General features: G+C 44.9%; 1 protein-coding gene across 3 annotated transcripts in view; it reads left to right on the forward strand.

Annotated features, from left to right (window-relative positions):
- Positions 1–251: 251 nt before the first annotated feature.
- Positions 252–24,546, forward strand: part of ZMIZ1 (zinc finger MIZ-type containing 1) — an 81,647-nt gene continuing 57,352 nt past the window's right edge. For 2 of the 3 annotated variants that reach the window (XM_053450972.1, XM_053450973.1), the window contains exon 1: positions 252–543. The gene's annotated coding sequence lies outside the window, so the exon portion shown is untranslated. The remainder of the gene's footprint in view (positions 544–24,546) is intronic. The other variant, XM_053450974.1, reaches the window with a different exon arrangement.

Here is a 24,546-nt window from a genome sequence, read left to right on the forward strand (position 1 = left end):
TGTTATATATTTTTATTTATTTCACTTTTATTAGATGTATTGTTTTTTATATATATATAATATCTTAATTTACGTAGGATGTGCTCGTTTTTTATAGCGGCGAACGGGGAGGACGCTGGATTTCTCATGCAGCCCCTTCCCTGGGGCCGGAGACATGTGTTTTTTTTTTCTTTTTTTTTTTCTTCTCTCGGCTCCGTGGAGCCCGGAGTCCGTTCCGGGTTTTCCCGTTGGCCGCGAAGCATGGTAATAGAATAGGCTGTGTAATTTGACACTCCAACTTACTGTGCTTTCTGCTAGTTAATTCACTTATTCACCCACTAACACTGGGCTCCTTTTTTTTTCCCCCCTAATTCTTTTTTTTTTTTTTTTTTTTCCTCCCTTACTGTCTGTGGGTAAAAGAAGAGATGGTAAGAGTCGAGAGTAAGGGAACGTGTGCGCTGGAAGTCTGATTTCTCCCTCGAATATATATATTTTTGCTTGGGAAAAAAAAGGAGGATATTATTCAATTTGCTGGATCCTCGGGACTGCCTGCAGATTCTACGGGTAAGTTTGGATATGTTTGGGGTTTTTTTATTATAAAATCTGCACCTTTATCTTTCTCTGTTTCTCCGGCTGGTGGTTGTAGCTCTTTTTTTTTTTTGTCAATGAGAGATTCGGAGAGAAACAATGAAACATTGTAACATTGCAGTGTATCTTGTGTTCCTGGAAGTGTGGATTCTTGATCTGCAGCCTCTAAGGAGGCTGGTAGGTTCCTTGTGTTGGGGGGAGGCTGGTAGATGGGTTCCTTGTGTTTGGGGGGCAGGCTGGTAGATGGGTTCCTTGTGCTGTTTGGGGGGCAGGCTGGTAGATGGGTTCCTTGTGCTGTTTGGGGGGGTTGATGGGTTCCTTGTGTTTGGGGGGAGGCTGGTAGATGGGTTTCTTGTGCTGTTTGGGGGGAGGCTGGTAGATGGGTTTCTTGTGCTGTTTGGGGGGTGGTAGATGGGTTCCTTGTGTTTGGGGGGCAGGCTGGTAGATGGGTTCCTTGTGCTGTTTGGGGGGGGGTTGATGGGTTCCTTGTGTTTGGGGGAGGCTGGTAGATGGGTTTCTTGTGCTGTTTGGGGGGCAGGTTGGTAGTTGGGTTTCTTGTGCTGTTTGGGGGGCAGGTTGGTAGTTGAGTTTCTTGTGCTGTTTGGGGGGCAGGTTGGTAGTTGGGTTTCTTGTGCTGTTTGGGGGGCAGGTTGGTAGTTGGGTTTCTTGTGCTGTTTGGGGGGCAGGTTGGTAGTTGGGTTTCTTGGGCTGTTTGTGGGGCAGGCTGGTAGATGGGTTCCTTGTGCTGTTTGGGGGAGGCTGGTAGATGGGTTCCTTGTGTTTGGGGGGCAGGTTGGTAGTTGGGTTTCTTGTGCTGTTTGGGGGGCAGGTTGGTAGTTGGGTTTCTTGTGCTGTTTGGGGGGCAGGTTGGTAGTTGGGTTTCTTGGGCTGTTTGTGGGGCAGGCTGGTAGATGGGTTTCTTGGGCTGTTTGGGGGGCAGGTTGGTAGTTGGGTTTCTTGTGCTGTTTGGGGGGCAGGTTGGTAGATGGGTTCCTTGTGTTTTGGGGGAGGCTGGTAGATGGGTTCCTTGTGTTTTGGGGGAGGTTGGTAGTTGGGTTTCTTGTGCTGTTTGGGGGAGGCTGGTAGATGGGTTCCTTGTGTTTTGGGGGAGGCTGGTAGATGGATCCCTTGTGTTTTGGGGGAGGCTGGTAGATGGGTTCCTTGTGCTGTTTGAGGGAGGTTGGTCGATGGGTTCCTTGTGCTGTTTGAGGGAGGCTGGTAGATGGTTCCTTATGCTGTTTGGGGGGGGGACTGGTAGGTAGGTTCTGTGTGATGTTTGGGGGAGGCTGGTAGATGGGTTCCTTGTGATGTTTGGGGGAGGCTGGTAGATGGGTTCCTTGTGTTTTGGGGGAGGCTGGTAGATGGGTTCCTTGTGATGTTTGGGGGAGGCTGGTAGATGGGTTCCTTGTGCTGTTTGGGGGAGGCTGGTAGATGGGTTCCTTGTGCTGTTTGGGGGAGTCTGGTAGGTGGGTTTCTTGTGCTGTTATTTAAAATAAATAAGGGAGGTTAGAATATATTTCTTTAAGCAGCCGTCTAAGGTTTATGGGAGTCCGGATAAGGTCATTGGATTCCTATGAGGCTTTTACATTGCAATAAAAATTAAGTTCCAGTGAAAAGTTTTTTTTTTTTGTGTTTCTTTAATAAAAATAAAACAGTTGCCATATTTTTTTTATTTTTTTTTTATTCTGTTGTTTTGAAATGCACCAGTCTAGTCGGAGTGCAAGCTCCGCAGTCCAAGGGGTCCTCAGGTGCAGTAATAATGGCTTACCGACTGGTGGATCTCGGTGTTTGCGTATCAACCAGCTGCCTCTTTCCGAACCATTAACCCAGTAAATGCCAGAGGATTTCTCCGGCCCGTGTAAGCGAGCGAGTAGGTGCGTAGAGCTCGTATTTTTGTTATTACCCATTCAGCTGCTTTGTTTAGCAGAGGCAAAAGAAACTACCCCCCTCTCTCTCTCTTTCCCCTCCCCCGGGTGTCTTCAGGGCTTCCTCAGATTTGTATGGTGTTGGAAAAAGGTTTTTAAGCTTAAAAAAAAAAAATCTCCTGGGTTCTCTTGCTCTTCCTTGGGGGCCAATGAAAGATTTGCGATGAATCGGAACAAGGAAGTGCAAAAAAATATGGAACCCCATTCATTGTTTTTTTTTTTGTTGTTGTGCATCTGTCCCCGGAAGCGAGTACAGAAAAAAAAATGCAAGAAAACCTAGCATTTTTTAAAAAATTTTTATTAAGAAAGACTCCAGTTTCTCGGGTCCGAGGGGATGGGAGGGGATTCCGCTCTTTTGTGATGTAGTTGACTGAAGAAATCTCAAGGAATGTGTGTTTTTGTTTTGTTTTGTTTTTTTTCTTCGAAAAGCGCCGTGTTTTTTTTTTTTGTTTTGTCTTTAAAAAAAAAAAAAAAGAGCGGAGGACCCAAGCAAGAGCCTAAAAAAAGTTAGGACGGGGGTGGGGTGGGACAGATAATTTGGAGTGTCTTCAACTTTTTTTGGTCTCCCTATCCAGCTGGTGGTTGGACTGGCGTGGGCACAGGAAACACTCCCTTGGTGCTTTCTTTTTTTTTTTTTTTTATGTTTACACCAGCTTTCTGAATTAACCCCGTCTATCCCTTACGTATTTACCAAATAATAACTCCTTTTAACCATGGTTTAAATATTATTAAACAGTTTCATAATATTTTCCATATTTTTGTTTTTCCGCTTATATACTTTTTTTTTTTTTTTTTTTTTTTTTTTTTTTACCTTTCAAGCGACGAAGGGGTTAATGCGTCGTACCCTCTTGTTCTGCGGGGTGTCTTAGAATCCCATGTTTGTCTGGCTTTAACAAAAAAAAAAAAACCTGTTCGGTGGTGACCTGGCAGGTCTTCTTCAGACTCGGAAAATGACTTGTGCTTTCAATCATTTCAAAAGAAAAAAAAAAAAAAAGAAAGTGTAAATCTTGTTTTTTTTTTTGTTGTTTTTTTTTGTCGCTTACACAAGTCAACTTTGTGTTACACGGATCTGTTCATGTAAGCGACATGGTTTATGCCGAGCCAGACATGTGTTGGCCACTTGGAAATCCATGTGAAAACCAACAAGCTTAAGGTGTTACTGTGGAGGCTATGACATCGTGTAAGATAATACGACATCACAACGATAAATGCCGTCGCAGGACTTCATGCTCGCTCCTGCTTTTGCCAAAGCAATTTCTTTATTTTTTATACATTTTTATTTAATTTTATTTATTTTTTTACATTTTTTTTTTTATTTTTTTTTTTTATTTAATTTTTATTACTTTTATTTAATTTATTTTTTTGTTTGGTTCAGTGGACCTCGCCGTAGCTGGTGTTCTGTCTGCGTTTTCAAAGCCTTGACATGAGAAAGGAGGATTTAACTTGGCAGCCTGAACAAATGCTCTTTCAGAGGTTTCCAAAGAGATGGTGAGAGGGAGAGAGAGAGAGAGAGGGAGTCTGAGAATTACCAAGAGTATTTTTTTTTTATTTTTATTTTTTGGAAGCCACCTATGCAAGCTGTCTGCTACAAAATGGACATTCACAATGATTTGTACAGATGGCAAAACCCACAACAGCAGAAGGTTTAAAAGTAGGGATTTAAAAAAAAAAAAAAAAATTCTGTATTCTTGCTTTTATTTTTTTTTTATTTTTGTTTGGATCAAAAATACTGTTTTGTTTTTTTGTCATATATGGCTTTTAATTAGCTGGAGAATTGTTTACTGTCATTATTGCCTTAATCAGTGGATTTAAGATAAAGTCTGACCCCCTCTTACCACCTTTTTACATGCAAAAGGGCAAAAAAAAAAAAAAGAAAAACACCAAAAAAACCCTTTTTTGTTACAGGTAAACTTTTTCACGTTGGTGAAAACAGTTTAATCAAAAATGTGTGGTTAAAAAAACCAAACAAAAAAAACTTTTCCTGTTCTTGTAATTATTCTTAATTTCCAAGGTAAATATTTACCCGGGCGAATAACGAAAGTCACCAGCGACACCTTTTTAATGGGGGGGGGAGATATATTGGGGGAGGAGATCCCCAATTAGCAGGGCTTGCAGTTTAGCCCTATTCATTAGGGCACTTAGAAGAGAGCAGGATTTAAAAGACCTATTGACTTTTTTTGGGGGGGGTCTAGAGGGGGGTAGTTTGCATCTTTATTGTGGTATCAGTTTTTTTCTAGAATGGGGGGGTGGACTGATTCTGGTTTAGGAACGACAGAAGACTTGATTACCTTTTTTCTTTTCTTTTTTTCTTTTTCTTTCTTTTTTCTCTTTTTTTTTCTCCCCCCCCCCCCCCGCTCTCTTCTTCAGTTCAAGACTAGGATGTTGAAACACCAGCTTGCAGACAATAGTCACATTGAGCTGCGGGGTCTGCTACATAGCACGTGTGAATTTCAGCCTCAATGGGGGCTGACTGAATTTTTTTTTTCTCTTCTATTTATTTATTTTTGGCTTTTTCTTTCAGCTCATTCATTTATTAAATCCCTTTCTTTTATTAACTTTTTTTTAAGATTTTTACAAATATTCTTTTTTTATGCTTTAATTTATCGGGAAAAATAATAAATAATAATAATAAAATTTTTAACTTAGTATTCTCTTAGGAAGGAAAAAGTTGCTTTCTTTGGGGGGGGGTGGGGTGGGGTGAGTAAACATTACAGGTGGGATATTATAGTGCCAAAACCCTCCAGGGTGTGTAGGCCCCCCCTCCCCCCACTGGTCATAAATGAGTCAAAATGCCTCTCTAACCATCTCAGTGAGTAACTAACCCCCCCCCCCTGGTTTTTTTGGTGAGCGATATGTTAATTTTAGTAGAGTTCTCTAGTTCATGATACTGTATGGGATCGGTGCTCCTCATGGCTGCTGGGCCCGAGGGTTTATTGCGAAACATTCCGAGAATGGAATGTTTCTACGAGTTGGTTTGAAGTTGTATCTTTTCGTGGACGTCTCTGTGACTTGTTCCTTGCTGCGCGGGATCGTGGTGGGGTCGTTCTCGTTTTTGTCCGAATTTCTTAGTTCTCTTTTGTCCGTCTTCCATGCGGCTCGGAGTCTCAAATACCCAAAACATGAACTTGATGGAAGCCTCTGTTCACCCAATACTAATCTATCGTACAGTGCTTGACTTGCAAGGTTGTAATGATCTACGCTCTTACTCGACGTCTGACGAGCGTACTGTGACGTACTTACCCCTCTGAGTATAGCCTGGGGTTGGAGGAAGCCTTCGTTGCTCCAGGAGGCCATATTATCCAATATGACCTAAACGCTGTAGCAGGTACTTCCAAAAGCTGATACTAGAGAGGACAACCTTTTTGTGGACATCTCATGTCTTTATAGATTTACCTATTTCCAGTAAAAATGTGTGTTATATATATATTTTAAAAAAATTGGTCTATGGGAAAAATGTTTTAAAAGAATTCTCGACTTCCCAAATCATGGGAAACTAAGACGGAGACGTGCATGCCAACCGGTTTTACTTCTATGGTGTTTATGGTTCTAGAATGCGTTGGGTGAGGTTTAAGGACACGGAAGGGCCCTCTGGTGCCATTTGAACCTGGCTTCTCTTGGGGGGGACGCGTTGGGGTGGCAGGCAGAGACGAACCGTCTAGTCCTGTAGGTCGCAGCTTCCTCTGTGCTCTCCAGGTTCTAGATCCCTCAACAGGAGATCTAGAACCCAAGACTTTTGACTTCCTACTGTCCTTGTCGGAACAATTCCAGTTCTGTTTCTTTCTAATACCCCGGTTTGACCCTGTAGGCAAAAAAAATATATATGGGGCCCGCGGTAGCACCAGAGAAGGTAACAAGTTAGCGTGAATGTGAGACGCCATGAGCCCAAGACCTAAGCTGACAAATGTCTCCTCATGGGCCAAACAAGTAGGCCAGCTAGTCAGGGCATAGAAAATGTCTGCTCTATTTTAACCTTAAAAAATGTTTCTTCTGAGCAAGGATTTTGTAATTTACGGCTAACTTTTAAATTTTACTAGATTTTCAACCCAAAATGGGTCAAAAATAGGGCCTCCTTCAAGGAGCAGGTCCCCTCCGACAGGTTGTATTTCATGTGCTTTTTAATTTGCCGGAAACTCGTCGAGATATTTTTATAGATTTTTTTTTTATTTTGATGCTTTTTGTTCCCCTCTGGATTCCGTCGCTTTATTTTTTTTTACCTAAATATAGTGAATTTTAAGTTTTGCGGAGATCCGTCTTGGACCGTCCGCGTTCTGTCTTTTTTATATAAAGGGGGGGAGCTTGTGGCTGGGGCTTTTTCTTGGGGAGGGATGGTGGTCAGATAAACCCTGAGAACTAGCTGTTGGTAAACCTTCCCCCCCCCTCCTCCACCCCTGGGTGTGCGGTGTTGTCCCCTGGGGGGGCGAATTTGAAATCTGATCAGGTAACCAGCTGTCTGGAGTGGTTTGGTTTTTTTCTTTTGCGGTGGGGGGTTTATTTTCTTTCTTTTTTTCTTAGAGTGTGCCAGCTCAGGGCTGTCATTATTATTATTATTATTATTATTATTATATTTTTTTTTCTAGGGGGGGTCCAGATTTTGTTTTTAGAGGAAGAAAAAAAATAATTATAATAATAAAATAGAAATAATAATAAAAAAAATTCCTGTATTTAATTTTAATTGACGCCTGCTTCCTATACCCCCAGCACGGCTCCCCCCACCTGTCCCTGGCCTTGGCGGTTTTCTTCCTGGCGGTGAAAGGGTGTGTAGCGCAGTCAACACAAACATGTTGTGATGTTGTTTGTTTGGGGAGGGTAAAGGTCCCGGTGCTGGGGGGAAGTGTGTGTGTGTCCTCTGGCATTGTTCTGCTTCCTGCGGGGAAGTACAATCGCGCTTCGTGACCTTTTTAAGTCCCCCTGCCAGACACAAATTGCGCCGGCCTCCTCCTCCTCCTCTTCTTCGCTTGTGGCTCCCCTTATATTGGTGGTTTATGGAACCCCCCCCATGCTGAAAGTGGTGCAGTCACCATAGTAACATCTCCGGTCGGAATGCTTCGCACGTCGCGCTTATTTATAGCTACGACAATCCAAAGTCCATGAAAATACTTAACAGTGACGCTAAGGAACAGAGAGAGAAGAGGAGAGGGTCCTGATCCTGGGAGCTGACAATCTATTTTTCAAGATGCACTTGAAAATAACCCTGACTCTTTCTAGATTGTAAGCTCCTTTGCACAGGCCCCTCCACACCTGCGTTTCCTACAAATACACTTTATTCGACACTACTCTGCTTGTGCGGCACTGTTTGCACGTTGTACAGCGCTGCGGAATACGGTGGCGCTATATAAACCAATAATAATCATTTTTTTTTTTTACCATACCGTATTTCTATGGATTGAAATGAAGATATTAATCGATTGGATACCTGCCTCGCGTGCATAACCGAAGAGTTAATCAATTAACCATTTGTGCCCCAGAGGGAAAGATCTAGAACCTCACAAAAACAAGAGTCTGGATTGCTTAGTCCCCCCCCCCGTCTAATGGCCGACGCGTTCTGCGTGTTTGCCTCGGCGTTCGCTATCTCTGTCTTACAATAGGGATCTGGTTAATGTTTACAGATCGAGTAACTCCTACGAAGCCGAGCCGAAGTACCTCGAAGTTTATTGACATTGGGGTAAAGTCACGTAAAAACACAAGGAGAACGAGAATCAACGTCCCTATGTTTTGTATTTTTTATTTTTTTTCCTCGTTTTTCTGCCGTACCGCAAAAAATCTGGCGAGATTATTCCTTTTCGAGGTTTTTTTTTTATTTATTTATTTTTTTTTTTGGGGGGGGGGGTTATTTTCCCACCTTGGAACCAATTGAGAATCTCGTTAGGATGACATCACAAAAACACAGCAGCTCTGTCATCAAGAAGTTTGATTAAAAAAATGTAAAAATAAATATATAAAAAATATTATATTAAAAAAAACAAAACATTATTCATAATTAATATTTTTATTTAAATTGTTTAAATCTGAAGTCAGAGGTAGTCTAAGCAAGGATGTCAGGCTGGAATTTTGGGATTTTTTTTTTTTTTTTTTTTTTTAGGATCATTTCCCTAACCAGATAACTTGCAAAAAAATCCTTCCCACAAAACCAAACAAAAAAAAAAATAATAAAAAAATAAATTCCTGTTCTCCGTGCCAAGGTTTCCAGCCTTGTCGGCGTTATCAGCCCTTCCCTATTCTTGACTCGGTGCCATCGAGAAGTTCTTACAAGTTTCTTATTAGCAGACACAGGAGATAGACAGATTGGAGACCTGTCTGTCGAAGCAGTGGGAGACCGTGTTGTGTTTTTTATATTTTTTATTTTATGTGTCTTGTTACAAAATGTTTGGCGTTCTTGTGTATAAAAATTTCATGTAAGCAAAACATTGTCGGGGAGAAATAAAGAGAGAAATTGCCAGTTGCGTATTTATACACATTCGACAAGTATGGTTAAGTGGGTTGTTGTGGATGTCGGTGGGATTTGGTTGGAGAAACTGGGTCCTACAGCTGTTGGTGTTTCTGGAACAATCTCTGTAAAAAGGGGACATTGTGGGGCTATCCGTGGGGCGGTGGTTGAAGATCACCGTTGATGCTCAGGAGAGATCCCCGTTAAGGGTATTTGAAGAGAGGTTGATAAAGGTTTTGGTACCTTATGGGCCCATGTAGAGGGCAGATCTGACCATTACGCGCCAACAATGCCGTGGGGGTAGCAGGAGATCGGCTTCAATGCCCCGAACCTCCAGGGCCAACCCGGAGAGATCCCCCGGTAAAGGTACTTGGTTGAGAAGGACCTGAACATCATGGTGGACCCTCAACTGGTAGAACCTCATGTTGTTGACCAAGACCTCCTTCTTGCTTGGCTTCCACCCCAAATCTCATCTCCTCGCAGGTTACTGTTTAACTATGTAAAGCATTCGGAGTATATTCCTGTTAGCATTTCCTCTCGGCGTTTGTTTACATTTCCAGACGTCGAAAAGAAAATAAGGGCCTAGATCGGGTTCCAATTATTATCTCCGGTGGAGTCGGCTTCGAGAGAACAAGCAGGGCATTGTGTCCCGTAATCCGTGGGAGAGGATCACCCCCCGGCCTGTCCTGGTTCAGTGACTTGTGGACACTTAGCGGGCTGGGTGCAGCGGAGATTGGGAGCCCGTTACCCCTTAGAAGGGCTTTTAAGGGTTTAGCAGGAGAGTGGGGTGCGGGGGTTGGGGGTAAATTCCTCTCTTCCTGGGGTAGGAGTGTCTCCTCCGCATTGATAGGTATCTCAGAAGATGAACGTTATGGGAAATGGCCACCTCCGAGACGTTCTTATTGTTCTGAGTCCTCGTATGACGCTGGCCCCGGCGCAGGCTCTGCTCCTTGTTGGCAGTAAAGATGGCGGAGGATGAAAGGTTTTGCTGGAATCATAGAGATTCATTAATTCGGGAAAGACTAGGCAGGGGTATCGATTAGGCTGTGGGATTCATAACACCCCAGGGGGAATTTGCATGATAAATACCACTGATGCCTTCAAGGATTTCCATACAATCCTCGAACAAACCTCGAGAGAAATGATCTCTTCAGCCTGACATATAGTAGAAAGGGACGACATGTGGAGCAGCCTCCCAGCAGAAGTGGTAGAGGGTAATACAGTGAGGGTATTAAACATGCATGGGATAGACATACGGCTCCTGAATCTAAGACGAGACCGACGACTGATTAAGGTTTGAGAAACGGGCAGATTCTGTGAGATGTTAGACCGTTATCAGGAATGAGTTGTTCATGGTTTAAATTAACTGTGTTCATCCCGCATGACTCCCACTGCAAGGTGGGTTATGTTATCTACTACCTAACAACCTGCCACATACGCTTACTTGTTATTTTGACTGCTTTATGATGGAGAAGAACCCACAAGGACCTTCTCCGCCATCGTAAACAAACATAAATATATAAACACACTACTCTCAATTACTGGCCTTTACCCTCCTGGCCCCCAGCCCTATCCTTCATGCTTCTTGTGCTTTCTGAGGACCACCTTTTAACTTCCCAATCACCACTCTTGGTCCATAACCCACAGCACAGAGGCCATGAGTGCATCTCCTCCCGGCTCATTGGTCTACCACATTTTTATTGGGCAGGCCCTGGAAGATGGATCTGAGGTGTCACAAGGTGGTCTCCTCTGACCCGTAGAATGTTCCGGGGTTCAAAGCTGTGAGGGATAATCCAGTCACCCACATGGACACTATCTTCACCCAACCTTAGGTCTTCTCCTCGCTCGTTTCCTTCTTACGTTTACTACTCCCAGTCAGTTCCTGGAAGTCCTTCAACCTCCATCAATAGATGGATCAGAGGTGTCTCAGTGGTCTCCTCTGACCCGTAGAATGTTCCTGGATTCAAATCTGTGAGGGATCATCCGGTCACCCACATGGACACTATCTTCATCCTCTACCTTAGGTCTTCTAATTCCTTGTGAAGCATCTTGGATAACCAAACCATCGCATAAACGCAGCGCTGTGACGCAGATTATCTCAAACTAGATCAGTTTAGCTCTTTCACGAATCCATCTGAAGGAGAGACCTCCGAGGCCTTGAAATTGTATCTCTTTTTTGCAATTTTATGTTTTTTTTTTCTTTTCCTAATCTCTGTTGGCCCGATAAATGATGTCTCCGTCTACTAAAGCCTCCGTATTTTGTATGCAATCGCGTCACTCACCCCCCTGCTGGCATTTGCAATTCTTTTTATTTATTTTATTTACATTTTTTTTTTTACCATTCCCTATTTTTTTGTTTTTATTGTTTATTTGCAGTTTGCATAAATTATAAATAAATAAATAAGACACATCTCATCGGTTGGACTGATGACTGCGGCACTTTGCACCGGAATACCACCTTTATAAATAACCCCCCCCCCACCACCACCACCACCACCACCATTGTGTCATTGTTAGGGGGGGAGGGGGCATCTAGCCATTAAGATTGGCTTTCCGAACCCGACGCAACTCTTGACACAAGAACAATCGCCCCGCAGAATGGGGTATTGATTTCCTGCGTCTCGTTAGCAGAGGATCGGCGTAAAGGGGACTAATGAACACTGCAGTGGCGGTAATTATGCGCTGGCCGAGGACGGCTTTTGAACATGCGCCAGTGATGCTCTTGCTGTGACCAAATTAACCCCTTAACCCCCTTCCTTCCCCCTCCGCAATTGCCTGTTTCCAGAGATAATCATTTGCCAATGAAACCTAATAAATAGATATAATTGTTTGTTTTTTGTTTTTTTTATGGATCGTTTGCCCGGTCTGTGTTTGGTGTGGTAGAGAAAAGGGTTAAATCTGTAATCACGGCCATGGCGGTGTTACACAATTAACCCCTCGCCCCTCCAGAGGTTCCTGCTTCCAGGGAACATCCCATTCGAAATAAAACATTATTTCTTATTATTTTTTAAAATATTTTTTTTTTTCTTCCTGTTACCGATTGGTTTTTGCCAGGCTGCGCTTGGGAGGGAACAGGTTAAATCCGCAATGGGTTAAATAATACTTTGGGCATCTTTCTGTGACCCTAGAATTTTATTATTTTTATTTTTTATTATTTCTGAACGCTCTACCAAAATGATCCAAAAAAAAACGCTGAAAAAGGGTATTTTTATATTAAAAAAAAAAGTATTTATTTTATTATATTTTGGTCCCCAAAAAACTTTTTTTTGTTAATTTTGTGATTCCTGGACACCTTAAAGAGGGTTACGTTACCAACTGATCCTATTGCACCTGCGCTACGGACTCTGCTGGCGCTATATAACTCCAAATGTTATTCTTCTATCATTTTTATATATATATATATATATTTACATTCTGCGTCTTATTCGTTGGGCATCCTGGGCACCCGAGAAATGTGCTGATGGGGGGGAGGACGGGGGGGAGCGGCATATGGTGCGTAGAGGGCTCCCGCTGCAGACACGCAGGTGTTTATAGGTGACAGGCGCGCGTTATTGCAGCCCCCCCCTATAGGTGTCGGGGCTGTTATATGCACATAACCTAAATTCCAAGTGTTAACCCTTTAACGGCCCGCCGCGCAGACCCTATTGCAGCCACTCTCTAATGGTGGCAGCCGAATGGCTCCAATAATGCCCGTTCTCCACAAAACTGGGGTAAAAACCCTGAGAATCTGCCCCTTCCCCCCCCCGAGACTGGGGTAAAAACCCTGAGAATCTGCCCCTTCACCCCGAGACTGGGGTAAAAACCCTGAGAATCTGCCCCTTCTCCCCGAGACTGGGGTAAAAAACCTGAGAATCTGCCCCTTTACCCCGAGACTGGGGTAAAAACCCTGAGAATCTGCCCCTTCACCCCGAGACTGGGGTAAAAACCCTGAGAATCTGCCCCCTCACCCCGAGACTGGGGTAAAAACCCTGAGAATCTGGCCTTTTACCCCGAGACTGGGGTAAAAACCCTGCCAGTCGAATGAGTTTCACAAATCCTCTGAGTTCTGATTGAATTCCCGTACCGATTCCAGCTGTTTGTTCCATCTAATACCTGCCAAGAGTCCCTGTGTAACAGAACAGTCACGAGGGGATCTGCTTGCTTTGAGACTATTTCAGCCGCCCTCTCCTTTGTATTCGGAGGTCTTATATCACAGACGCCGAGGAGGAAGCCGAGCTCTCCTTCCGGCCGCATCCTATCACAGAGTCCTTGCCACGTGATATTTAAAGGCTTTCTGCCCCATTGCCGGGTATCTGTGTCACCTAGTGGGGCATTTAGAAGAATAATGGGGTCTTTTTACACCATTTAGTTGATGAAGCCGTTTCCTGCTGTTTCTATACACATTATCGGGGCTTTTTAGCGCCGTAGAACCCTGCGATCCCCTCATACCCAGCAAACATTCTCACCTCCTAGAAAAGAGGGGCATCAGGGGAGGAGAGAGGGGCATCTCATTGTCTCTGTATGGTAAATAGAACGTACATTTTATTTCTACCCAGCTCGGTTCTAGAAGGGTGGCGGGGAGCGGAGGAAGAACGCTCGGGGAAAGAATGAGGAGGAAAAAGGAAAAAAAAAAAGCGGCATTTCATGGTCCGTTGGAAAGAAAGCTCCAGGCTTCTCCCTGACGTCCCTCTTTACTGCGCTCCGCCGACCCTTACTTATACCGTTCGGGGGGGAATAAAATAAAAAAGCCGCTAAAAACCAACTGGTGTATCTAGGTCAATGGTCTTAATCCCGGCTTTTTTTTTATATTATTAAGGGATGGTTGGGGGGGAAAAATGCTCTCTTGTGTATTATATCCGGCAACTTAAATGAGACTAAACTTGCGGTTTAACCCACAGAGGTGCTGGATCGTAAGCCAGGGAAGCAGCGGTCGCACTTATACTGTGACCACTGGTTTTCTTTAAATTATTATTATTAATTTATTTTCATTTGTTTTTCATTTTTTTTATATTATTATTAATAATAATAAATAATATTGAAAAAAAGAAAAAATATAAAAAATATAATTTTTATATTTTTTTATATTTTTCATTTTTTAAATATTTTTTTTATATATTTTTCATTTTTTAAATATTATTTTATTTTCACTCCCCCCCCCCCGCTTGATAAATTCATTGGATTCCCACCATTGCGTATGTTTAGTTACTCCGGTCATAGGCACGCGCGGGAATTTCTGGCTGGGTTACAAGCAAATCCACTGATGTCCTTCAAAAGCAACCCTTGCCAGGCTCTCCCCAAAGGGGACCTTTCATCTGGCACGCCGCTTCTTTCTTAACTTCCTCTGGCGAGGCCCGTCTTCCTGAATAATACCCGTTTTCCAAGTTGCGGGCCCTATGTCTATTGTTCGTCGAGCCGGACCGCAATGTCGCGTCCGATCCATCCAGCTTTTCTTGGCCTATGGGTTCCGTTTTCTCAGAGCAAGCAAAGCGAGAACTTTTCCCAGATCCCGTGACGAGGCAAAAGACGGGTATCTTCAGGAAATATAGACATAAATATACATGACCCGGCTCTTGAAGGTCTTGAGGTGGCCTGGCGTGTTTGCCGGAGCTCCTGGTGGCCTGTGGATGGACCTCTGAGAAGATAAGTAGCAGTTCAGTCCTCGTCTACTACCCCTGAGACCAGGAACCGGCATCCTAAGCTTTTGGTGACCTCAACCAACTCCCTACTAATGTGTCCCTTTCTTGAATGTAATGGGTTAATTTGACCGAAACACGACTTTTAGCAGATTTTCTAATGTTGGGCTGTCAGAAATCTTATCTACCAGACCTTGTTCCTCTTAACCGTGACCTTCTGCCAGGGGACAAAACCGAGATTATCTGTCAATCGTCCATCCCCCCCCACCCCACATTTTTGGTTTCCTCCAACGTTTAGAGGAACATCAAGAAATATGATGTCATCGTGTAGATTGTAAGCTCCCGTGAGCTGGGCTTTCTCCGCTTTCTGTGTAGATACGTGGCCCCTGCTTTCTGTTCTTATGATCGGTATGTGGTGGTGATCATTGTGCTCTAGAAAAATGTCTAGGGTAATGTGGAGCTCTGATTGTCTCCGGTGGTTAGATACCGTGGTCCGATTTCCCCCCCATCTGTCTCTGTCACTCTGAGATGTAGAGGAGGAGGAAGACCCGAGGGGTCGTCCCTGTTTCTGTCATCTGAAAGAAAGTGGCCATCTGTCTCTGTCACCCTGCGGTGGAAAGGTCTACATTCATATGCCAGGAACCTCTCGATTCTAGATAAAGCCCCGGCACGTAGAGACTCCGCGTCTGCTCACCCGCCTTTGTCAGCTCTTCAGTAAATACCCGTTCGACAACCTTCTGGGTCATTTGCTTTCGACCTTCGGTAGCCATTGAAGGGTCCTTTTGTGAGAGCACTCGGCCTACTCGAGGCCAGTTATGGTTTGTGGGCCTCCACCAACACTGACGGTGAAGACTGAATGAGCAGACCCAAGTCAACGCCTCAAATTAATACACAATTTAACCCTCAACGCTGATAAACGTTGGCGGTTATTCTACAGAAAGTTATCCCGGGGTAAAGTTTTAAAAGTGGTCACGACAAAGAATGGTATGGTCCATGATAAACTCTGAGGATCGCGTTCTACGGCCAGATGGTGGCCTCCAGGAGAATTGTGGCCCATAGGTTTGTTTTGTGAGGTCCTGGGATGTCACGGAACGAGATTCCTCATTTATTCCCGCACCTCTGTAGGGTCTACAGCCCCCCCCCCTCCCCAGTCACGGTGAATTCCACCCTCTCGCACCTCTGCAGGGTCTACACAGAGTCTCAATGCATTCCATTCTCGCTTTGTGTCCTCTCGGCTGTTGTGGTTTATTGTGTGAGCAGAAGCCAGGCAGAGCGCGCACGCACGCACACACAAACACAGAGACACACACACACCAGGAGGAAGCGTGCGACACTGCGGAGGAAGCCACGGTTCACGTCGGTTCCATGGCCTGTATTCCCAACCCATTCAGAGGCTGCGGGGGTGGAAATCGTGTTCCTCAACAGCGTTTCCGCCCCAACGCAACCCGCGTATTTATTTTGCTGATTGACCCCACCGGTGGGTTTGTCCGTCGCAGTGGGAGATGCACCTGAGGTGTCAGGAAACCACTCTATTAACTCTTTGGCTGCCGATCAACCAGCTTTACGCCCCACCCCCCACACCATGGCTAATAACGTAGCAACACCAAGCTACTAGTTGGACGTAGTCGGACCCCCCTGCGTTACACAAAATGGGGAACATGGACCCCCCGTAGGTTCTGATCCTGACTCAAACCCTAATCAGTCGTTGGTCTCGTCTTAGATTCAGGAGCCGTATGTCCATCCCATGCATGTTTAATACCCTCACTGTATTACCCTCTACCACTTCTACTGGGAGGCTGCTCTGCTTATCTATCCCCCACCCTCAGAAAGTGTGGGCCTCGTCTTGGTGGAGTTAGAACACGGAATTAAATATTCATACGACGAAAACAACACAAGTGAGAAGGGTTTCTTCATCACAGGCTCCGGTTACTCCGCATTTTCCGTGGGCCTGTCCAGCGCCCCCCCCCCCCGCGGTCCGGAATGTTGGTATGGTCCACGCGTTAAAACGCTCGGCTGGTCTCTTCCACTTGTATCCGAACATTTATTTTCAACATTGGGGTCTCTAAACCAAGCGTGCCCCCCCCTGGGGACATGGCCGGACCCCCCGCCGGGGCAGACGTGTTCTAACGTGTAACAATGTATCGGGTTCTGTTGGAACGTCTCGACTTCTTTGCTCTGGAGGCCACCGTGGGAATTCTCCGCTCTTCTCGGTCCAAGCGCTGCCTATAGGCGCCGAACCTTAAGTCTCCTTCACCCCCCCTCTGTCTCTCGTTATAAAATCATGTCTGCCGAGGAGGAGAAGGCATACGTTATCCACAGTTTCGCCCCCCCTCCCTCCTTTATATATTTTTTTTCCTCCCCGGAGAATTGACCAAGCAGATTATAACTGCACCGAATACGCTACTTAAGCAGCTGCCCATGAGGGAGCGGGGAATGTTTTGGACGCCAGATCAAATTCTCATTAGGCATTTCCAGCGAGCTGTGTGACACGCAGCGCGGAGAGGGGAGAGAGAGAAGGGGAGGAATAAAGAGATCGCAACAGCAGGGGCAACCGAGGAGGAATAAAAAAAAAAATCATAATAATAAAAAACACTTGGCTTGTTTAGGAAACAAACAAACAAATTTCAGGTGCTGGTTAGCGCGAGGTGTCTTGGGGGGCCGCGGAGGGGCCGCGACCAGGCTGAAATCCCCCCCACCCCTAAATATATATATATAGCGATTAAATAATAATGGGGTGGAGCGGGGCGTAGAATCCCAGGTTTAACCCTAAAAGCACCGTTTATGTTACAATTCGGCCTCGTTTACGATTAATGCCGGGAAACGCTTAATTGTCATGTGATCCAATAGCACGGCCTGATAGGCCGTCGCCATAGAAACTAGTGGAACCGGAGCTCATAGATTATGGCTGAGGTACCCTTCATGGGGCAGAAACGGGGGCAGTAAGAAAGCTGGGGGATGTTGGAAAGTGGGAGTGAAAATGGCTCCTTTTTCCTCCCCAGCTATGGTGGGGAAATCTTTTTTTAAAAGGGGGGGTGGAGGGGTGTATAAGAATAGCCTGGCGATTAGCATCAGCTGGTTTCTACTGGGCAGACACTCTGCCTGGGGCTACGGGGGCAGGGCGCACACGGGGGGGGGCATTTTCCTATTCGGATGCAAACGCGGCCCCAAACTTTGTTTTAAATGCAAATAAAATGTTAACGAGAAGACTCTCCTCGCAGAACGAAGCGCGCGCGCGCGCGGCGTTCCTTCATACCCAGCGCTGACCGCCGGAATTCTCATACGGCTTTGGGGGGGGCGTCGCGGGGGTCCCCTGAACGCTCGTGGTCTCTGTCTGAGCAGCAGCTATTTACTTTTACAAAAAATTTCAAAATATAATCTAAATTGAATGATTTAGAATTTTTTTGGGGGGGGAGATTCTGATTTTTTTTTTTTTTTTTTTTTTTTTAACTCTTCTGAATTTTTGGCCTTTTGACCCAAAATGCCACTATTTTGAGGCCAGTTCTGATGTGAGAGAAACGCCGAAGCAATGTATAACTAGTAGTTAAAAAAACAAAAAAAACATAATTCTAAAATTCATTTTTTTTTTTTTTTTGGATGTTTTACAAAATGTAGAAGCTCACTTTCTACATTTTCTTCTACTTTTTGGCTTTTTTTTCTTTTTTTAACGGACTGCAAAGTAGAAATTTGCCTGCTTTTTTTTTTTTTAAACATTTTTTTTTTTAATAAATATTATAATATTGCCCCCCCTCCAAAAAAAGTTATCTTTTTGCTTTTTATTTATTGTTATTATTTTACCCCAAAAAATATCTTCACTCTTTGTCTTTTTTGATTCACTCTTTTTCCTCCCAAAATGCTTTCCTTTTTTTTTTTTTTTGCTTATTTTCTGTTAAATTGTATATTTTTGCCCCAATTTTTTAAAAATTTTGGGTAAATATTCTCCCCTTTTCTCTTTTTGGTTGATGCGTTCTGTTTCCCTCGATGCGCCGGGAGGTAAAAGGTCGGACGCCGTATGCTGAAGCCGATATAGATTTCCTGCCGACAGGGATGACGGAGGGCAGTTTAGGGCAGGGGGGGGGAGAGGAGCAGCTGGTCTCCTACTTGCCCCCATTTAAAGATCTCCCCCCTCTCTGCTCCTGTATAGAGCCGCCCCCCCCATAGCGTGCGCAGGAAGGATCGCGTGCAGGGCCCGAGACTCCTTGGCAGCGTGGAGAAGGTGGGGGGGGTAAAAGGGTGCTTTACGAGACCTCGCTACCCCGGCCGGACCTTGTACCCGCTCGCCGACTCCCTGCGCGTTTAATCATTACCCCGGGACCTCGCGCCTAACCCCTCACCTGCTGGAAGGCGGCTCCGGGCGCGTGCTGGGGATGCGCCTTGAACCTGCGCGATGCCCCGTGATAGCAGGTTAATCCACCGACCGCTTGGAATCTGCCCCGACAGCCGCATTCTGCCCCGTCTGTGACGACTCGGACCTTAACCAGTCGTTGGTCTCGTCTTAGATTCAGGAGCCGTATGTCTATCCCGCGCCTGTTTAATACCCTCACTGTGCTACCCTGTACCACCTCTGCCGGGAGGCTGTTCCACGAATCTGTTATTAGCCCCTGCTCTCATCTGGGGTATTTGGCTCCTTCCCTTTATCTCCCTGATTAATGACAGCGACTTAATTACTTTGCAAACAAAAGAACAATGAATGATAAAGAGGAGGCGGGGGGAGAAGACACCGGTGCGCATGGAATCGGGAGACGTGCCCGTGAGCTGCGGGTGCGCATGGAATAATTCCTGTTGCTTGGTAAAAGTAGTGCTGTCTCCATGGCAACCATTAGCATTTTGCTGCACTGTTTGTTGCCCCTGATGATGGTAATAACGGTCGCTATGGAAACTCTGACTGGTCAGGAGGTGACGATAGTCTGGATGGCGTCACCTGTGTTTAAGCAGGGATTCCGGCTGTGATAAAGCAGGGAGAAAGGCACCAATCTGGACGCTCAGATTTAATTAAATCAGAGGAGACTGTGTGACTCTGGGGTAAAAACGCTGAGAATCTGCCCGTTCACCCGAGACTGGGGTAAAAACCCTGAGAATGCTGTGTTCAATCTCGCTTTTCATTTTATTGAGAGAGTGGTAGATATGTGGAGCAGCCTCCCAGCAGAGGTGGTAGAGGGTAATACAGTGAGGGTATTAAACATGCATGGGATAGACATACCGACGACTGATTAAGGTTGGAGTCTTTACTAGACGGGGGCCGGATGGGGCCGACGTGCCGGCTTGTTAGTGTGAGTTATGCTGTCTGTCCGCCTCGTGCTCCTGCGCAGAACTCCGCCGGCTTTATGAGGCCCCCCGTGGCCCATTGCCATGTTTATACACACTTCCTGCCCCATCCCTGGAGCATAATTACCCCCCCTTACTATACACCACAAAGCCGTATCTGCCCCGACTAACCCTGAGCCGGCTGGAGATTGGCTTGTTTATGGACTGCTAGCCCCCACGCAGCCCACTGAGCCATACCTGCCACGTGCCCCGCTTTTATTAGACCAGTCCCGCTCCCAAATCCCTGTGTCTCTTTTCTCCATCACCAGACTTTTGCTAAGAGATTTTCCTGGCTAAACAGAGAATTGACAAACTTGGTGTCGGCTGGGAGTCCTGGGGGTGGGAGTGCTTGCGTTACGTGTTGGATCTGCCCCCTGGCATCGCTCAGACCTTTTGTCTCCTGCTCTTTGTTTTGCCAGAGTGGCGTTTCTTGGGCAACGCTGGCGAATAAACAAGGCGCCCGTGCCTCGCTGCCGGTGGGGTGCGTCAGCTGCCGGGCCCCGCCTCTTAACCCTTTCCGCAGCACCTTTTGCTTTTTTAGGAAAAAATGTATATTTAAGTAATATTTGTATTGCTATCATGTAAATATACGTTTTTTGTTTTGTTTTTTTAATTTAAATGTTATTTTTATTAAGAAATAATAAAATAAAATCGCCACTTATCCTCTGTAATTAATTATTTAGCTCGCCTACCTGTCTACGTAGAGCCAGACCACAATATCCCCCCCCCGCCTGCGCCATACAGCTTCCTTGTGAGCTCAGATAAAAATGCTCAGATCATAAATGGTTAAAAATAATAGTGAGCCAAAAAAGATATAGATCTGTATAGAATACAAAATAATTTATTGTTTTTTATTATTATTACTATTATTTTTTGCTGTTTTCAATATTTTATTTTTATTACTATTTTTAATATTTTATTATTATTTTTATTACTATCTTTAATATTTTTTATAATTTTTTTATTTTTATTACTATCTTTAATATTTTTTATAATTTTTTTATTTTTATTACTATTTTTTATGAAATGTAATATGTAAATTATAGTAAATTATAGTAATATAATTAATAATATAAGAATAATAATTATAATAGTGATAAATTAATAATAATAATAATAGAATGTTGTTTTTTTTCTCTCCAAAACAGTATAATTTTATAGTTAGCGTGTAATTCCTCATCCGTGTAATTATACGAGATATCCTGGCACGTGTGTGCCCCCCAGCTATTACACGCCGCGATGTGTACACACGTCAGGAAATGCAGAATCTCTGTACTTTTCCGTTCGGGGGCATTCTCTGCATAGGCGCGCATGAGAAAGGGTCAGCTAGCAGCCCGGGGAGGGGGCCACTGGGGTGGTTGGTGGGGGGGGAGCGGAAGCAGAGCTTTCCTCTTTGGTTTGTAACTGCAAGACAGAGATAAGAGGGGAGAAACCACAAGATTAACAGACAATAGGCCAAGGAGCTGGGATTCCACATGCCTGCAAACACTGCAGCAAGCTACTGGGGCAGTGGAACAGCCTCCCGGCAGAGGCGGTAGAGGGTAATGCAGTGAGGGGATTTAAACATGCATGGGGTATGCAAAAGGCTCCTGAATCTAAGACGAGATCACCGACTGATTAAGGGTTGAGTCTTTACAGCAGGAGAAACGGGTGACTAGACGGGGGCCGGATTGGGGCCGATCTGCCGGCCGGTTCTAGGTCGATTCTAGTGGTGGCTCTTGTAGGTTAAATCCCAGTATACGTTAACTGACGGCAACGCTTCCAGCTCGTTTTGTCGGGTCCTAATGTTCAATGAGGAACTTCTCCTCGGTAGATCCCTGAACTCGAGAATCTCTCACCTTTGAGAAGTTCCTGTACTTTAATTCGGCTTCGGTAATCACCGGTACTCTCGTCCTTTCTCGAGTCCCACCGTAAAAGTAGGAAATATTAGGACCTTTTGGTTAATTACCGCCCGTAGGCCAGCCTCTGTTTACCCGCGTGTCGGACGTCCAGGTCCCCCTTGCTTTACTATTCCTTGGTGGAACTTTATTGTTGGAGGACGTTCTTTGGAAGATGGAGGCTCCTCGTGAGGTCGAAGGTTTCTTGGAGGCCTCACGTCCCTCAACTCCTCTGGAGATGGCTTCCAAACTTCCTTCTGAACGTAGAAGGAGGTGGCGGCCCACCTGAGATGGTCCTGGTCTGAAACCATGATCTAAAACGTTTCCACCAGGATCCACCAGCCATAAGCCTGAAACATCTGTAACTTCTCCGTGTTTGTCCAGTAGGACACTTGCCACGTAGCTAAACATAAGCCAAGGTTGCCATGGTTTCGTAACCATATTTTAAATCTATCGGAGCTAGTTTTTGGGTTAAAGAAAACATCTAACGTCTTAAAAGCGTGACTTTGTAAGAGAAAGGTCTCAACAGTCATTCTCAGCCGTGAGGAGACCTTATCCGACCTCTCCTCCTCCATTTCTTATCTTAATTAACGGCCGTAATTTCGTTATAAATGGTGGATTTCAGCTGCCCGAGCTTCCTCGTGGTCTACGTCACGCCGTTTACCGTCCTTGTTCTCCGGAACCCAAGGAAAACAATTAAAGCTCCAGCCCAAGAACACGTGTGCCGGGCTTAGGGCCGTCCCAGGGACGTACGGGTTGTACCAACTTCTTGGTTTCCGTTTCAGCCTCTAAATATAAATAAAATCATAATTTTTACTCAAAAAAACACTGTAAAAATCCTTGTATTGCATAAAAAAGTGTAGAATGTAAAGAAAACTTGACCAATTTTTGTGACATCCTTCACGAATGTTTCATAGAGAGTAAGACTATCGATGTTGATGGTGCCGACGATAATGAGTTGGCTTTACCTTTTTTTGGGTTGGTTTCATCATGATTATATACAGAAGAACCTCTTTATCTTAATAAGGAAAGGCAGACTTTGGGGGATTTTTTACCTGCCGGTTTGGAAGGGGAGGAGGAATGATTTGACTGCTGCACTCTTCACTTCCTGTAGTGTGGTACTGCAGCTTCCGTGCTCAATAAAGCAAGCGCGACGTAAAATCCTTCCCCTGTTATGGAATTTTGTTTTCTTTCTTGTTATTTTGGCTATTCCTTTACTATTGTAAGCAAATGTGTGCGAGAGCTCGGTGACGTCCCACGTTCTGAGGCGTGTGAAGAGCAGGTGAAGACCACGCATGAACAGGCTTCGGAAATTTATAGTGACATTTTTGGTGGTAATTTTTAGCTGTCCTCTTGTCTCGTCCCTTGAAAAGCTTTTAGAGAGAGGAATCTGAAAGCCTCTCGACTCGCGTGTATTTTTGGAACTTCCCTACGCGGTCTCATTAGCACCTTCTTCAGGTGCCACATCTCCAGCACGTGAAGAAGGTGACGGCATAAAAATAGCCGCGAACGTAGCACTCCAGTCTCCACGGGCTCCACGAGCGTGCGTGCGTCTTCTTCGCCGGGGTAAATATAGCTTGTCTGGGAGTAATTCTCATGCTTTGGAGAAACTTTAGAGCCGACTTCACCTCTTGTGAAACCCGAGGAGGCCAGGCCAGGCTTTGTCCTTCTGCGGGACGAGTCTTTGGTCCACTTTTGTCTGTAACCGAGCAGAGAATTTGGTCTTTGAACCTTTTTTTCCCCTGGTGGAACTTACCGTTCCTGGTAGCACGTGAAATAGAAAGCGTAGAAGAAGCCGGAACCCCCATTTTTCTAGTAGGAACAAGTCCCGGAACATCTCAAATCTTGTAGGAACCTTGTACCCGGGAACTTGGGCTGCGCTCTTTCCGCCCAGAAGATCTAATTTTTGATATGATCTTCTTAATCAAAATCTAAGGAAAGGAAACATGACTTGATTTCCTTGTATGTAAAATCATCTGTACGATGTCGTTGTGACATCACAGGTTTTTTTGTTGACATCACAGTTGAGCAAGATGGCTTTTCAGTTTGTTGCTGGGACCATGGTTGACACCCAAAAAACTAACATTTTGATATGATCTTATGAATTTAACATCTAAGGAAAGGAAAGACACTGTTGCCTAATTTCCTGTAAAACCTTTTCATCACAAATGTGATGTCATCGTGACATCATAGCTGAGCGAGATGGCTTTTCAAGTTGTGGCTGGGACCTTTTGAAGTGTCGACTTTTTTACTTTTTTATATGATCTTCTAAATATAACAGCTAAGGAAAAGAAAATATCGTCTGGTTTCTTCCAAAACTTTCCCGTCGCTTGTATGATGTCATCGTGACATCACAGCTGAGCAAGGTGGCTTTTCAGCAATGCAGGGCTTCATGTATAAGACACTAGCTATTTCCTAGGTTCGATGATTCCATTCCGACTTAATCAACGGTGTCGCCGTATAAATTGGGTTGTAAGAGGGGGCAGTTGTTGCTCGCCCTGCTGCAGGAAGATTGCGGCGTTAACCTCACAATAGCTGATCTGTGTTAAGTCCTAATTAATATTCCATGACCGTCCGAGAGCTGTAGACCCGCGGTTAGATGGCGTCCCTGGAATCGCGCATGGCCGCCGCCCCCCCCCTGCGCTGGTTAGGTTGTCAACATTATATGACAAGGATGTCCCCTGATACGCGTCAATTGCTGTCAATTTAACTACGATGCCCGTCCCCTGCCGAATACAGCGCGCCGTCTCAATTATCCGGGTTTTGACGGAGCCGGAGATGCTTTGTGGGAACCGGGGTTTCCGATGCAAAGGACCACAACTTGCCCTAGGAGGGCAACC

Source organism: Spea bombifrons, chromosome 11 (assembly GCF_027358695.1).
Source record: "Spea bombifrons isolate aSpeBom1 chromosome 11, aSpeBom1.2.pri, whole genome shotgun sequence".
Classification (NCBI taxonomy): Eukaryota; Metazoa; Chordata; class Amphibia; order Anura; family Pelobatidae; genus Spea; species Spea bombifrons.